We start from the raw sequence: 18,222 nt of genomic DNA, 5'->3' as shown, positions 1-18,222 counted from the left end.
TTTCCAGAGTTTTCAAAAACTGGTCTCTAACTCTTTGCACCCTAATGAGTTTCATATTTCTAAATTATATTTGATTTGAAGTATTTACAAAAGACTTTACTGAATATGACTTTTTAAGTACTAATTCTTCAAGTCTTTTGAGGTTCATTCTTGACTTCGAGTCCCACTTAGCCTTTAAGCTTTTCATTTGTATTTTATTGTTTCAATGCTCTGAGAAGCTTTCACTTGATTGGCTTTAATTTTCAGCTTGCTTCCATGACAAACATGAGTGTAGTTTTATGTAATCCTGAAATAAAGTCACTGAACAACACATGTTAAAATATACTTCATTTGCTATCATCAAAACAAGATTAAAAAGCCTAGTTAGGCCAACAATCTCCCCCTTTTTGATGATGACAAATGAGGAGTAAAGATGAGGGTTTCTTTTAAAAAAAAAAAATCCCCTTTACTATAAGCATTATTTAACATGTGACATCAAATATGCATAGCATATGGAAATGTTCAATATGTTCAAAGTAAAAAATAAGATATTCAATAATTGACCCAATCATAGCTCATCATAGTCATAGCTCATCATAGCTTATCATAAGGTTCATTGTTCAACATGTTCATCATAAATATTCTATATAATTAATATAACATCTTTGCTTTTCACAATCTCTCCCCCTTTGGACATCATTCAAAACAAAGGGAAAGAAACAGGTCATAATACATAAGCAAAGAAACTAAGGTAAGTTTTTTTTTTTTTTTTTCATACAACGTGCCAAAATACAATAAAAAAGTTACAAGTTTCAGATTTTTAAGAAACATCGTCAGTTTTCATTATCAGATTGATGTTCTTCTTCTGCTGCATTCCTTTCTTATTCTGCTACATTCCTTCTTCTTCTTCTTCTTCTTCTTCTTCTTCTTCTTCTTCTTCCGTGTCTTCCTTATCATCATCATGACTTCCATTTTTGGAGTCCTCATCATCGCTTCCATTATCACTAGCAAGAGTGGAACTGATATCCATAGGATCAGCAGTACGAGAGGAATTGACTGGGTGTTTCTCGATGTGACTCAAATGTTCATCAAGTGAAGAGTAATTAGCTTGAAAGGAAGAAAAGATGGTTTGAAGGGATTGGAGCCTTGTTTGCACGGTTTGGTTGAAGGTGGTGAATTGCTGGTAAAATGGATTGAACCATGCAGGAGTAATGGTGACAGGGGGTTGACGTACTTGACCTCTACTTCCCTTTTGAATCCATCCATATTCATACTTTTCATAACCCATTAATTTTAGAGTTTTGGAATTGAAAATGTCATAATGGGTGTGTTTCACAAAGAAATCAGAAGAGGAGGATATGTGGAGTTTTGCAAAAAGCATGTTTAGGATTCCTCCATAGGGAAGGGTGACCCACCGTGCTTAGATGATTTCGATAAAAGCTTTTGGCGTGTGGGGATACGAGCCACTGCTCGATCGAAGAATCTTCAGTGGGTTGAGATGAGGTGGAGGGTTTCTTACTTCCTATAGACTTGATCCTCGGCATTGTGGAACTTTTCTATGGAAAAATGAAGGTTGTTTTCATAATGTAGTGTTAGATTTCAGAAATTAAAGACAAGATTTTGGTGATTTTTAGAAAAGGAGGAATTGAGGAAAGGGAGGGAGAGAGAGAGAGAGAGAGAGAGAGAGAGAGAGAGAGAGAGAGAGAGAGAGAGAGAGAGAGAGAGAGATAAAGACTGAGAGCACAGGTGAGAATAAACCCTAGGTTAGTTGGCTAACCACTCAAATGAATCAAGTTTTTAAAAACGAGTCCAGGGTTTTTTCCTTAATCAGTCGACTGACTGTAGGGTTAGTTGGCTGACTAGTCTTTATTTCAGAAACAATACCTCAGTCAGTCGGCTAGGTCTTGGGTCAAGCGGCTGACTGTAACGCTCTTTCTCATGCATTTGTTCAGTCAGCCGGTTGGGCCTATGATCATTCGGCTAACTGTTAATCTTTCTTAAATTTTGACTTTTACTCAATTTCTTTACTATGTAATAGACCAAGATCTCTTTTAATGTTTATAAATCTATCTTCTAAGAGAGGTTTAGTGAAGATATCAGCCCATTGGTCATTTGTATTTATAAATTCAAGAGTTATGTCTTTTTTTTGAACATGAACTCTTAGAAAATGATGTCTTATGTCAATATGCTTGGTTCTTGAGTGTGAAATAGGATTTTTAGATATGTTTATTGTACTTGTGTTGTCACACTTAATTGGTATTTTTTGATAATCTAGATTGAAATATTTTAACTGTTGTTTCATGTATAGTATTTTCACACAATAACTCCTGGCTGCTACATATTTAGCCTTAGCAGTCGACAAGGCCACAGAGTTTTGTTTCTTTGAGAACCAAGATACTAATGATCTTCCTAAGAAATGACATGTGCCACTTGTACTCTTTCTATCAATTTTTCATCTAGCATAATCTGCATCCGAATAGCTAATCATTTCAAATTCGGTGTTTTTTGGATACCATAATCCTAGTTCAATTGTGCCTAATAAGTATCTTAGAATTCTTTTTACAGCAACTTGATGAGATTCATTAGGTGCTTATTGAAATCTAGCACACATGTACACACTAAACATAATAACGGGTCTACTAGTTGTTAAATACAATAAGCTTCCTATCATTCCTCGATAGGTAGACCTCTAATAATCTTACAAATCATCTCATAGGTAGAGTATGTTTTCCCTAAAGCATTGAGAGAATTTATTATGTGGGTAAACCTAGTATACACACTAGTGATTGATTCATCCGGATTCATTTTAAAAGCTTCATATTCACTAGTTAGTATGTTGATCCTATTATCTCTAACATCTTCAATTCCTTTATAGGTTACTCTCAACTTGCCCCAAATTTCTTTAGCGGTTTTGCAAGCCATGACTCTATTAAATTCATTAATGTCTAAAGCACAATATAAAGCATTAATTGCACTTAAATTTACTCGTAGCAATTTGTGATCGATTTCAGTCATGTCTTTTTCTTCCTTAGGGATTTCTTTTCTATCTACTAACTTGGTAGGAATTAAGTCACCATTCGTGACAACCTTCCAATCCATAGTTTGAAGGTAAATTCTCTCATACGTTGTTTCCAAAAAGTATAATTGTGTCCATAAAAGATTTGTGGTCGGGTTGAGGATTGAACCCCTCCGAAGGGACCTATTCCTAAGTGTGTCATTTTGATCTTTATATAGCTTCTAGTTAAGATTTACTATAACATAGCTTTTATACCAATTGAAACTAGAATAATGATCCCAAAGGGGGGACGAATTGGGTTATTTAAAAATTTGAAGTTCTTATTAAATTATTTTACTTACTTGTTTAGTACTCACAGAAAAACTAAAGTAAATCAATCAAAACACACAACAATTTGCTAAAAACTTAAACAATCCAATCAACATCACAATACCAACAAAAATAACAAAGAAGTTGCAACTCTTTGAATTTCTTTCAGCTTTTGTAGTTAGCCTTGTAATTTGTATGCAAGCCCTGCTTTTGGATTGAATTCTACAGCGTTTCTCTTAATTAAGATTTCTGCAAATTAACCAACGTACTCCCTTGTGGGTTTCCGCAAATGGTTAATTAAAACGTACTTTCTATAGATTAAGAGTCTTCTTTGAATTCAATGTTTAAGCTCTGCAACCTGCATTTAGCAAACACAAGAATATATATATATATATATATATATATATATATATATATAGTGCAAAAATTAAAAAGAGTAGGGTTGAGAAGAACACCAAATTTTACGAGATTCGGTTTATACCTAGCCTACGTCCTCGCTTTTAGTCAATTCTACCAAAGGATTCCACTATGTATGCTCTTTTCTGAGTGGAGCAAGGCTTTTACAATAATCCCTCCTTTTCAAGAAAAGAAACCTCTCCAAGCGATCAACCCATGCTTGGTACAATGATCCAAATTAGCTTTGAACCATCAAAATACAATGAGAAGGCTACAAGAATCTGAGTACAATGAAACTCTAAAAAACAGAGTAGGTTTGTACAAGTTAAAGCACATAATATACTTCAACCAAATAACAATATAGAAAGTATGAAGCTCAAGTATAGAGATCACCAAGGGTTCTTTTAGTGATTGAGAAAACTCAGTGTTAAAACCGTAGGTTGATGATTCCGTAGCAATTTCAGAAGGTATCTCTTAGATGGAGTGTGAGCAATTTAGAACTTTGAGAGAGATTGAGAGCTTGAATGCAAGAATGTTGTGTGATTGCTTGGTGACTAATTTCTTGGGATTAAGGGAGTATTTATAGGCCTTTTAGGATTAGTTTCCTTGTTCCCCAAGTTACTTGGAGTGTCCACCAAGTTTTTATAACATTCATATTTGAAAAACTAATTTTTAAAATTTTCCCGTTGAAGTTTAAAATTTTGAAATCTGTGGAGTCAGTGTATTTCACAGGGTCAATTGGCTGGACAAGCAACTGAGACCCTTCTGTTTGTCAGAAAATAAATTTAGTAAATTGTCAGATGGCTAACAGAACCATGTTCAAAAATGTCAGTCGGTTGGACATTGTCAAACGGCTAAGTAAGGCCAGTTCATTTGGTTAGTTGGCTGGCAGTTTATTTAACCATTGTATTCTTGTTAGTTGGCTGAGTAAACCCAGTGTAATTTGGTCAGTCGACTGACAAGTCCATTCTTTTTTAAAAAAAAAACTTCCAATTTTGATTTGTAAACCCTTATAATTTAAAAGACTCAAATGTAACTTTACAAAATCATTTTCCAGAGTTTTCAAAAACTGGTCACTAAGTCTTTGCACCCTAATGAGATTCATATTTCTAAATTAAATTTGATTTTAAGTACTTGCAAACGACTTTACTGAATACGAATTTTTAAGTACAAAGTCTTTAAGTTTCTTGAGGTTCATTCTTGACTTCAAGTCCCACTTAGCCTTTAAGCTTTTCATTTGTATTTTATTGCTTCAAATCTCTGAGAAGCTTTCACTTGATTGACTTTGATTTCCAACTTGCTTCCATGAAAAACATGAGTGTAGTTTTATGTAATCCTGAAATAAAGTCATTGAACAACACATGTTAAAATATCCTTCATTTGTTATCCTAAAAAAAAAGATTGAAAAGCCTAGTTAGGCCAACACTTTCCTTTCACAATTTAAGCAGTTTTTGTTTGCATGTGAATGTTTTTTCTAATTAATCCTATTTTTACTTGATAAGGCATTATTATAGGATTTAAAGGAGGAACCATAAATTAAATTCTCTTTGTAAAATGGAGTACTAGTTGTTTTATGGTCGTTGGGTATGTAAATTAATTGTTTTCTTTGAAAAGTAGTTGTTTATAGTCATTAGGGACTGAAACCCGATGCAAATCATTGACTATTTGACCCAATTCATCAACTAATTTACCCAATTCGTTGACTAATTACCCCAATTAGTCAACTGTTTCAGCACTCCCCATTACGTATGATTCTACATTAGCTTCCTTGGATGTGCTTAAGTTCTTCCGAGTGAGTGTCCATCTTGATCTTTCCTACTTGAATGCCTACTCGGTCTAATCTTTGCTTTTGATTCAATACCTTCATGTATTTTTCACTTGTACCTGTACTTAACGTGATCTGCAAAGATAGGATACACTTGGAACAACAAAATAGGTTAATATCATCAAAACACATTAAATATGATTATGTAGCCACTAAGGCTAATAATCTCCCATTTTTTTATGACATCTGACCTATTAAGATTTTACTTAATTTTTACATTTAAGTTTGTACTTATCATAACTTGATATACAGAGATTAATTTACCAAGAACCACTAATGGGTTGTTATCATCAAAACATGACAATTAAAATAGAGTACTAGCCGTTTTATGGCCGTTGGGTATGTAAAATAATTGTTCTTTTTTTTAAAAAAAAATTAGCCATTTATAGCCATTGGGGATTGAATCCCGATGCAAATCATTGATGATTTGACCCAATTCGTTGACTAATTTACCTAATTCATCGACTAATTACCCCAATTAGTCAATTGTTTCAGCTAGGCTACATTATGCCTGAAATCGTTGACGAATTACCCCAAATCGTAGATACCAAGATCGCTCTTTTTGGAATTTTCTAGAAAAAGTTATGCTCCAAATATCGGAGGGTGTTCAGGAAATTTGAGAGTTGTATAACAAAGGTTTTAAACCCAACTAGGACCAAGATTTTAAAATATTATAACACTAATATTATTTTAAACTTGTCCCATATAAAAATATATTTGAGTAAATGATATTTTTATTAAAATTTTGTTATTACTTTGAAAATTTATAAGTATTGAACTTTTGATTTGGTGATATCCTATATACTCTTATGTCCTAGTATACATATGCAATTTGCTCAACTCTTGCTCAATAAACATGTGTAAAACAAAACTGCAAGAGTTACAATAAACACTACCTCAAACACTCCCCATGTAATGACTCAAAAAATAATGGTATTTAAATAATAATTAAGAGTGGGAAAAAGGAAACAAAAAAAAAGGGGCACAGTAGGGTGTTCGTCGACGACGTTGCATTATGAGCTCGTCAACGAAGGTGTGTTTCGTCGATGAGAAGATACTGAAAGGATATTTGGGCCTCTAAATTTCTTCGACGAAGTGGAGAGTTTGTTGACGAATTTCCTCTTAACCTCGTCGACAAGGTGACGTGGCTCATCGATGAAGCCCATGTTAGAAATAGTGTAAACCTCATATTTTATGCAAAAAAATTGGTAGAAATCTCTCTCTCTCTCTCTCTACGGTTTCTCTCTCCTCTCTCTTCAATTTCGGCTCCATCGTTCACCGGATCGATGATTTGAGGCCACCACGATGCTTTTGGGGAAGTTCTCTCCAAATCTGCCGGAGCAAATTGTTAGTGGGGCAGAGTTAAAATTCATCCCAGGGTTAAGGCAAAAAAAATTTTGGTCGTCCCATAGCTATAGAAAATGATATTCATGGAAAAATACTAAAGTTTAGTTCTGAGTTATTATTTTCAAAGAGTTGAACGGGGAACCCTGCGAGTGCTGGGCCGGTATTTTAGGGAGTTTCTTTTCTGTATCAGGCAAGGGAATAAACTAAAGCAGTTGTTTTCCTTGCAAATTATTATTATTTATCAGCAAATTAATTTTCAGTAAAGCATGTATAATATTTGTATATTATGAAGAAAATGCATATTTGTGGAAAATACTGCTATTATGTTGAAATGTATACATATGTATGAAATGCCAGAAATTATGATTTTAGAATATAATGTGAGGTTTTATACAACAATGTGTGGCATGAATATTATTTTACGTGGGAAGTATTATGATACGACAATTTTATGAATAAAGTATGTTTTTAGAAATTATAAAATAATGCAGTACATTATGTTTCAGAATACATGGTAAATGAATTATTTATTCAGAATGATATGTATGAAATATTTGGCATAAGGCCGTGATTGATAGCCGGCGTAAGGTCGTATTTGTGAATGTTTGGCGCAAGGCTGCAGATATGAAAGAACCTAGCGCAAGGCCATATGTATGTATGTTACTTCAGAAAATGCTATCAATCTATTTATGTTAGACAAGTATATTATCATGTATTATATGTTATCAGAACCCAGATGATAGTTCAGTTCAGTTACAGGAGCACGGTACTGTAGCTATACAGATAAGATATTATGTTCAGATATGTGCTAACCACCCCACAAGGGGGTGGGAGATGGATAGTCGATGTGGCTTTCAGTGTAGAGTTGTAGAAGTCCACCTGACTGTCCGGACCAGGGTGTGGTGGGCCCATCGTACTTACAGATATTTTTTGACTTAGCAGTGGTCGACCAGCCATTGTCAGGTCCCGCCTTCGGGCTGCACAACCCCTCGTAGGGGGTAATACATGACATTCTGTTGGCCTTACAAGGCTTAAAATCTTGTTATCTTGTTTTGATGCTAACAAACAAATGAAATTTAATGTATTTGTGTGATTAATTATATTTCAGGGCTCAGATATCATGAAATCAAGGTCAAAGTACTCACAAGGATCAAATGAAACTTAAAAGAGTCAAAGCATGGATTTAAAAAAATGATATATTAAAACTTGAAGAATATGAGGACATGAATGATTTGTTGAAAGCCAAGGAATGTTAAAGTCAAAAGAGCTAAAGAAAAGCAAAGTGAGAAAGCTCAAAGAACATGAAAGCTTCAAGAAAATATGGAAGCTTGAAGAAAAGATGGACTCAATCCAAGGACAAAACATGAAGACTTAAGAACCTAGAATGAGAAAAGTTTTAGAAGTTTTCATGTAAGTGCTTTAATGTTTAAAATATCATTTGAAATATTTTGAAACTCTTAGGTTAACTTCTTAGACCTATATATCTTTTAAAATACCTAGAAAATATTTTTATAAAGTCAAAAGTTATTTTAAAAATGTTAGAATCATTTTTGGAATGAAAAGCATCAAAAAGAGTTTTTCCAAATGCTGTCAGTTTTTATACATCCGCATTGAGGTGAATATTTCTCTCTCTAAAAATCCTTATTTTAAATAGTATTCAACATGAAAGTTGTAGTGTTTTCTCTTAGATTTATTTAGACACCAAGAACACCTAATTTGGAGTTATACAAAAACCGTTATAGCCAAAACACTGAAGCGGGGTCACTACTATCAAACATCTGAACACTGTTCATGAGAGGGACTTCAGCTGTCTGAACAACACACAGAACCACCTCAGATGTCTGAACTTGACACTTTAGATGTCTAAAGATTTTCTGGAACAAATTTGAAGAAGGCAATAGATGTCCAGACATCTGAACCTGGCACTTCAGACATCTGAACCCAACACCTCAGACGTTTGAACCCCTACTTCAGATATTTGACCCTGTGTCTAGATAAGTTTTTAAAGGGTTTCACGAACTTCAGACGTCTGACCTCAAATCCTCAAAAATTTGAACACTGTTCAACGGGAAAATTTTTAAATTCTTATATTTTAAAATATAGCCTTTTTGAGCTCCAATTTTTCTAACAACTTGGGAAACTCTTTAAGGAAACTTTTGCAACATGGAAATAAGTTTGAAAGCCTATAAATACATGGTTTTTCAAATCAAAATATATCTAAGAATTGAAAAATCTGTTTTGAGAAGCTGAAAGCACTCTTGTTCTTACAAGTTCTCTTGCTCACTCATTGCAAAACTCTTTTGCTAAGATATTCTGAAGTGCTAATCCTTCCTCCTCTGAATTTCTACTGCTAATCCTCATCTAAGAAGGATATTGGTGAATTCTACACTTAAGCTTCATTCTATTTCATATTGATATTTTACATTGAAGTATATAGTGCTGAAATTGTACTAACTTGCTCTTTGAGAGAGTATACTTGTACGCAAATCTTATCTTGTGTTTCTTGTAGTTCTTTGATGTTCCAAGGATTATTTGGATCATTGGCTAAGCAAGGGGATATTGCTTAGAAAGGCGGGCTCTAGCCTAAAGGAGTGACCGAACGAGGGGACATCGTTTGGAGAGGTAGGCTCTAGCCTAAGTGAAGGAGTGTTTGAGTGTGGTGGTTTGCCAAAGGCATGGACGTAGGCTAGGTATAAGCCGAACCTTGTAAAAATCTCCATCTCACTCTCTCTTTCCCTATTCTTTATTTTCAGTGCATATTTAGATAGCGTGGATGGTTTAAATTTAAAAATCATATAAGCTATGTATTTTTGGAAATCAAACAAACTTAAGGTTTAAATTTGATTTGGGTTGCAAAAACCGAAAGGGAGTACATTGGTTACACCATGTCTTATGGAAACCTTACGGTAGTACGTTACTTGGTTAACATCCCAAAGATAAATTTACCAAGAGTTTACTTGAGTTCTAAACATTTGGAAAGAGTGATTGGATTCATCTATACAGGACTTTACATCAGCAAGCATAAATTCTTATTCACTACAGGGCTTGGTTCAAATTTGGCTAATATAAACAAACAACCATCTTGAGTTTTTATATTACATAAGTGTTGGGTATTGGCTTGTTTGTTTACTTTCTAATTATAGTTGATTGGTTTGGTTGAATGATTGAATGTTTGTATGGTTAAATATTAAATAAAGAAACTAAGTTCTTGAGTGCTTAACAAATTAAACAAATAAGTCACGAATTGGTTAAAAGAAATATAGTAAGTTTAAGAATTCTAAAAGGAACTAAAACGAAAGTTTTAAAAGCCAATTCACCCCCCTCTTGGAAAGTTATTCCTAATTTCAATTGGTATCAGACCGAGGTTATAGCAACTCTTAACTAGAAGCTATAAAAAGATCGTAATGGCTAACTTAGGCGTTGCTCCCTTTGGAGAGGGACAATCTTCAACTAGGCCTCCTATCTTTTGTGGTTTGAACTACATGTTTTGGAAAAAGAGAATGCAAATCTATCTCCAAACGATGAATTGGAAAGTATGTGTTGACCTTATAGGTCACGTCCATTTTTTATAATGACAAATACTCCTGTATTTAATAAATATTGAGCTCATGTGCCGGTTCATGTTAGCATATCATCAATGGCACGAGAAAGCTCAAAGCTTGAAGACCAGTTCGTATTTTCAGTTGTAATATATTTAGTGGTCTATTTGGTCTGTAATAGTAATTAGGACATTTGGTTTGTAATACGCACACACAACACATGCATGGTTTATCTTGTAAGCTCAAATCAAATCATAATGCAAAATGACCTTAGCATGACTTTAGGGCGTATCCTGGTCGACCGACATCGAACTTTTTCGGTGTCTTCAAATTGGACCCCAAGTGACCCTAGAACTCACACATATACACATTTGTTTGTTAGGCACTTGAATAGGGTTTATATGCTTCAAGATTGGATTGAAATGCACACATGGTGCACTTTCGGTCAACCAGCACATTCAGTTCATTTTGGTCTGGTCGACCGAAACTAGGCCTAGGTCAACAGTTGACCAAGGCCCTGGTTGACCGAACGAGAATAGTTCAAAAAGCCCCGGTCGACTGAAACCCTTTTTGGTCAACATTTTAACCACCTGGTCGACCGTACCAGGTAGTTCAAAAGGCCCTAGTCAATCAAAACCTCCATGGGTCAAAAATTTGACCATCTGGTCGACCAACCTTTTTTGTACTCCAACTACCTGGTCAACCGAAGGGTCCTTGGGAGAATTCCCAACTTTTTGGTCGACCGAACCAACCAGTTCAGAATGGCCTGGTCGACCGAACCTCAGAAAATTGAGAAATTGCCCTCTCCTGGTCGACCGAGCCCTTAGTTCAAAAGTCCCCTAGTCGACCGAACCATATGAGTCTTGGTTGACCAAAACTAATCTGGTCGAACGGACCTCTCGGGTTGCCATAATTTTTACCGCGAATAAATAATTTTTAAACAGGGTTAAAATGGTTTAAGTGTAATTAAACTTTTCCAATAATCCCTAATAGGTCCCTAATGGTCAAATATTTTGGTATGTCTATATATACTGTTTCATTTGGGAGAATTAAGAGGTGATTAGCAAAAACTAAAATCAAAATTTCTCTCTCAAGCTAAATATTTCCTATTGCTCATAATCTTTCAAAATCCACTCAAGCTTACCTTCTTCATCTATCTACATTATTTGTAAGTGTATTGAGTGGTATTGCTTAGAAGGTTTGCTCTCTCATTTGTTGTGTATTTGAATCGATTTTTCTTTGAGAGCATAACCTAAGTATTCTTAGGTGGCCTTTCTAATAAGCCTACCCTAAGAAGACTTCTATTAAACTTCCTAGTGTTGCATTCTCATTGCAATAGCTTAGGAGGTTTGTATTTGCTTTTGGCTTGCAAAAATATTTTCAAAAGTACTCAAACATCTTGTGGTTTTCATATTGATACATTTGTGAAAAGATATTTGTGTGTGTTATATTAATCTTTGTGGCAATATCCATTCAAGCCTACATCATTTGCTGAAATACAAAGATTACATATATCTTGCAAACAAAGCATATACACTATTCACGTGATTGACATATTCTTCTATTTGGGATATTTGAATATTGCGTGATATCTTTGTTTGAGCTTCTTGATTGAGAACATCTAGAAATACAAAGATTGCTTGTTGACACTTTCACGTACGTATAACACTGATAGAAAATATATTTGAGAGTTGAATTATCTAGACCACACTGAGCTTACATTTTAAATCATCTGTGGTGTTTGTGATTGTGCGCATTTGTGGTACAAATCTGATTTACGTGAAAGCACCCTTATATTGTACCTTTTTCTTATATATCTGAGAGATTCCAAGCGTGGCCTGAGGGGGCGGTAATCTAGCCCGGTAAGGATTAGTTAAGGTTAAGGTCAGCCCTGTGCTAATTGACCTGGTTAAGGTTGAGGTCATCCCTGTGATAATTTGACCTGGTTTGTATAGGTGCCGCTCCACCCGATTAAGTGAGCAAGTTAGTGTGATAATCCTTGTGCTGGTTAGCCAAGGCAAGGACGTAGGTAGTTGGCCAAACCTCGATAACATATATGCGTGTCACCCTTTATTTACTGCTTTCTGGTGCTTGTGCGATTAATTAAACTGCTTCATTTAATTTCTGATATATTTATATTATTCGCATTATATTGACCATAGGATTGTGAACATACTGCTGTTAGGAGGAATACCTAGGGGTTAAATTTTAAAAATACCAATTCACCTCCCCCCCCCCCTCTTGGGATCACGGTAAAGCTAACAGTATGGGAAGTTGTTATAGATGGAGATCAAATTCCTACTAAGATAGTAGATGGAAAACAAATCCCAAAACAAAAGAAAGATATGACCGATCAAGATTATAAAATGCTCCAAACAAATTCAAGTGCTATAAATGCTTTATATTGTGCCTTGGATGCTAATGAATTTAATCGAGTAATGGTTTGTAAATCGGCTAAGGAATATGGGATAAGCTAAAAGTTACTTATGAAGGAACAACGGATGTTAGGGATAATAGGGTTGATATGCTCACAAGCGAGTATGTAGCCTTTAAGATGAACCCGGATGAATGAATTACAAATATGTTTACTAAGTTCACTCACATAATAAATTCCCTAAATGCACTAGGAAAAACCTACACTACTTATGAAATGATAAGGAAAATTCTTAGAGGGCTACCAACCGTATGGGAACCAAAAGCCACTGCCATAACCGAAGAAAGAAATTTGAAAAACACTTCCTTAGATGAGCTTATAGGCTCTCTTCTCACATATGAAATGGCAATGAATGAAAAGAGTGGGAAAACCAAAGTCCAAGAAAAAATAGTCTTTAAAGCCTTAGAAGAAAACTCAAGTAGTGAAATGGATGAAGAAGAAGAAGCCTTCATATCTAAAAAGCTAGCAAGGATACTAAGGAGGAGAAACAAATTCAAAAGAAGAAATCAAGACTCCGAATCAGAAGAAAAAGATTTCAACAAAAAGAAATCAAAGAATAAAACTCCTAAATGCTACAATTGCAATAAAGTTGGACATTTAAAATCAGAATGTCCACTATTAAAGAAAGAGTCTAAAAATAAAAACAAAAAGGCCATGAAAGCCACTACTTGGGATAGTACAAGTAGTTCGGAGAATGAAATAAGTGACTAAGAGGTTGCTTACACGTGCTTTATGGCATGGGATAACGAAGAAAGCTCCTCAACTAAATCTTCAAATAATTCTTGTTGTGATGAATCAAGTAATGAGGGTATGCCATCTTATGATGAACTTCAAAATGACCTATTCAAAGTACATAAGATGCTGATGAAAGCAAATAAACAAAAAACCTCATTGAAGAATAAGAATGAAAGTTTAATGAAAGAGTTAGAATCCCTAAAGAATGCTGAAATAGATAAAGACTCAAAACTCAAGCAATTAGAACATAAGTATGAATCAACAATGAAAGAAATAGAATCCAAAAATCTTGCTGAAAAAGAAAACAACTTGAAAATTGAGAAACTAGAAAGCAAGAATGACCAAATGATAGAAGACCTTCGATCCTTATCCTCTACCATATATGAGAAAGATATGAATATTTCTGAATTAGAGGATAACATAAGAAAATTATCTCTAGAGTTAAAGAAATATCAGAAGAAGGTTGAGTACAAGAAAGACATAGAGTTAAATGATCTCAAGAATCAAATCAAAGATAAGGACAAAATTATTTACAACTTCACAAAAGGAAAGGAAAACCTTAATAAGATGATTGGCTTACAAAGAATGTCTCTAAATAAAGAAGGCATTGGTTTCAATGGAATTGAAAATAAAATGAAGAAGAATTCTTACATGGGATATTTCTCAAAAGAATCTAAAGACTATACTTGCACATCTTCTAATGCCTACACAAACACCATATGCTATCAATGCAAGAAAAAAGGGCATCTAAAGTTTGAATGTCTGTTTAAGAGGAAATGTGTTAAAACCATAAAAGTATGGAAAATAAAAGAAACCTCTCTTGAAAAATCCTCTAGACCCAAGAAAATATGGGTACCAAAAATAAAATAATGACTTCACACATATATAAAATAGAAAATGGCATTGTCGGCCAAAATTATAAGATGACTTTTTACAAGTCTTAACTTAAGAAAATATAAAGAAAATATCAAATCTGAGCTTATTATATAAGCACCTTGATGTTACATGCTACGTGCTTACTTGCCTCCATGTGATGTATTGATATGCTATATGCTATATGTGTATTAATTAACTTGACTTGATTTATATTTAAAAGTATGACTCACTATGTTGAAAATTGAGAATGAAATTATTGAGGTTAAGCATAAATTTTTTATATAAGGATAATTTTTGAACATGTATGATTTTAAATGAATCACATGGGTAAACATATTGTTTTTTTATCTATGAGCTATGAAAGATATAGTAGTTATATTGGTATCCATAAACTTTACATTATGTGATATTAAACTTTGGTATCTATAACGTATTTTTAGTTTCACATATTAAAAATTTCAATAGATATCAAATCTAAAAGCTCACTTGGTATCACAAAGTCAAATTATTTATGAGCATGATTATGTCTATGAGCATGATGTGACACTGATGATCTTAGCATGATATTGATATTTGATACATGATATGATTCAATATTTTACATGGGATGATTAAAGCAAAATTAATAACAAAACTGAATGTATTGAATTCAGGGGGAGTGTCATGAATCATTAATCAATTGATATCATGAATTAAATTTTAAATTTTAAATTGGTATCATAAAAACCATCAAATTAATACCAGCTGGTATCTTGAATAAATGTTGTGAGCTACACACTACACATGCTATATTGAAAAACAATAACTTGAGTGTGTACATATGTTTGGAATACATGGTTATTGATATGCTCAAAATGACTTGTATTTGAATTTAAATCATTCTTTTCTTTTTGATTGATGTCAAAAGGGGGAGAAGTTGTGAAACAAAAATTGAGCATAATTGAGCATGAACATTATATCTATTCAAAAGAAGTATTTAAGTATTTAATATTGATTGAAAAAGCTTGTAAAACCAAAAGAAAGTGATGAGCATGATTGATTTTATTAAGATGAAGCTTATTGAAAGGGGGAGCCTTTTTAAGGCTTACTCACATTTTTTCTCCTTGATTGTTGGCCTTACAAGGTTTAAAATCTTGTTATCTTGTTTTGATGCTAACAAACAAGTGAAATTTAATGTATTTGTGTGAGTAATGATATTTCAAGGCTCATATATGATGAAAGTAAGGTCAAAGTGCTCACAAGGATGAAATGAAGCTTAAAAGAGTCAAAGCATGGATTTAAAGATGATATATTAAAACTTGAAGAATATAAGGACATGAATGATTTGTTGAAAGCCAAAGAATGTTAAAGTCAAAAGAGCCAAAGAAAAGAAAAGTGAGAAATCTCAAAGAATATGAAATCTTGAAGAAAAGATGGAACCTTGAAGAAAAGATGGACTCAATCCAAGGACAAAACATGAAGATTTAAGAACCTCGAATGAGAAAAGTTTTAGAAGTTTTCATGTAAGTGCTTTAATGTTTGAAATATCGTTTGAAATATTTTGAAGCTCTTAGGTTAACTTCTTAGACCTAGATACCTTTTAAAATAATTAGAAAATATTTTAATAAAGTCAAAAATTATTTTAAAAATGTTAGAATTATTTTTGGAATGAAAAACATCAAAAAGAGTTTTTCCAAATGCTATCAGTTTTTATACATCCGCATTGAGGTGAATATTTCTCTATCTAAAATTCCTTATTTTAAAAATTGTCCAACATTAAAGTTGTATTATTTGCTCTTATCTCTCTTTTAACACCACGAAAACCTAATTTGGAGTTCTACATAAAAAGTTATGGCCAAAACACTGAAACAGGGTCACTGCTGTCAGACATCTGAACACTGTTCACGGGAGGGACTTCAACTATCTGAATAGCACACAGAACCACCTCAGATGTCTGAACTCGACACTTTAAACGTTTGAATATTTTCTGGAACAAATTTGAAGAAGGTAGTAGCTGTCCAGACGTCTGAACCCGTACTTTAGATATCTGACCCTGTGTCCAAATAAGTTTTTAAAGGGTTTCACGAACTTCGTACGTCTGACCTCAAATCCTTAGACATTTGAACACTATTCAACTGGCAAATTTTTAAATTCTAATATTTTAAAATATAGCCGTTTTGAACTCCAATTTTTCTAATAACTTGGGAAACTCTCTAAGGAAACTTTTGCAACATGGAAACAAGTTTGAAAGACTATAAATACATGGTTTTGCAAATCAAAATATATCTAAGAATTGAAAAATCTGTTTTGAGAAGCTGAAAGCACTCTTGCTCTTATAAGTTCTCTTGCTCACTCATTGCAAAACTCTTTTGCTAAGATATTATGAAGTGTTAATCCTTCCTTCTCTAAATTTCTACTGCTAATCTTCATCTAAGAAGGATATTGGTGAATTCTACACTTAAGCTTCATTCTATTTCATATTGATATTTTACATTGAAGTATATAGTGCTGAAATTGTACTAACTTGCTCTTTGAGAGAGTATACTTGTATGCAAATCTTATCTTGTGTTTTTAGGTCTTTGACGTTCCGAGGATTGTTTGGATCGTTGGCTAAGCAAGGGGATATTGCTTTGAGAGGCGAGCTCTAGCCTAAAGGAGTGACCGAACGAGGGGATATTGTTTGGAGAGGCAGGCTCTAGCCTAAGTGAAGGAGTGTTTGAGCGTGGGGTATCGCTTGTAAATGTTTTGTTCCACCCGTCAACAGAATAGGTTTAGTGAATCCTTTCGTGGTTTGCCAAAGGTGAGGATGTAGGCTTGGTATAAGCCAAACCTCGTAAAAATCTCCGTCTCACTCTCTCTTTCCCTATTCTTTATTTTCAGTGCATATTTAAATTGCATGGATGGTTTAAATTTAAAAATCATATAAACTACATAAATTTGGAAATCAAACAAACTTAAGTTTTAAATTTGATTTGGGTTGTGGAAACTGAAAGGGAGTACGTTGGTTACACCATATCTTGCGGAAACCTTACGGGAGTACGTTACTTGGTTAACATCCCAAAGATAAATTTACCAAGAGTTTATTTGAGTTCTAAATATTTGGAAAGAGTGATTGGATTCATCTAAATAGGGCTTTACATCAGCAAGCATAAATTCTCATTCACTACAGGGCTTGGTTCAAATTTGGCTAATATAAACAAACAAACATCTTGAGTTTTTATATTACATAAGTGTTGTTTATTGGCTTGTTTGTTTACTTTCTAATTATAGTTGATTGTTTTGGTTGAATGATTGGATGTTTGTATGGTTAAAGATTAAATAAAGAAACTAAGTTCTTGAGTGCTTGAAAAATTAAACAAATAAGTCACGAATTGGTTAAAAGAAATAAAATAAGTTTAAGATTTCTAAAAGGAACTAAAACGAAAGTTTTAAAAGCCAATTCACCCCCCTTTTGGGAAGCTATTCCTAATTTCACATTCACTAGCTATACATCCTAGGTGAGTTTTCAGTATTATCAGTTATATCAGACATTTTATGAACTGTATGATTTATTAGAAAATACGAAAGTATATGATTATTAAGTATGATATGATGAATGTTTTCAAGTATAAGAAATGTACTGTATATGTATAATTTCATCAAATATTCATGTTGCCACACAACTATATTTAGTTTATTTTGCCTTACTGAGAAGTGTCTCACCCTCGAACATTAAATAATTTTTAGGAAACCCAGAAAGACCGGCGGATCGAGGCCGCCATTGAGATAGTACGATACTACCCCACTA

The sequence above is a fragment of the Malania oleifera genome, chromosome 1, assembly GCF_029873635.1.
Source record: "Malania oleifera isolate guangnan ecotype guangnan chromosome 1, ASM2987363v1, whole genome shotgun sequence".
NCBI classification, from domain to species: domain Eukaryota; kingdom Viridiplantae; phylum Streptophyta; class Magnoliopsida; order Santalales; family Ximeniaceae; genus Malania; species Malania oleifera.
The sequence above is the reverse complement of the archived record's forward strand: the minus strand, read 5'-3'. Positions refer to the sequence as shown.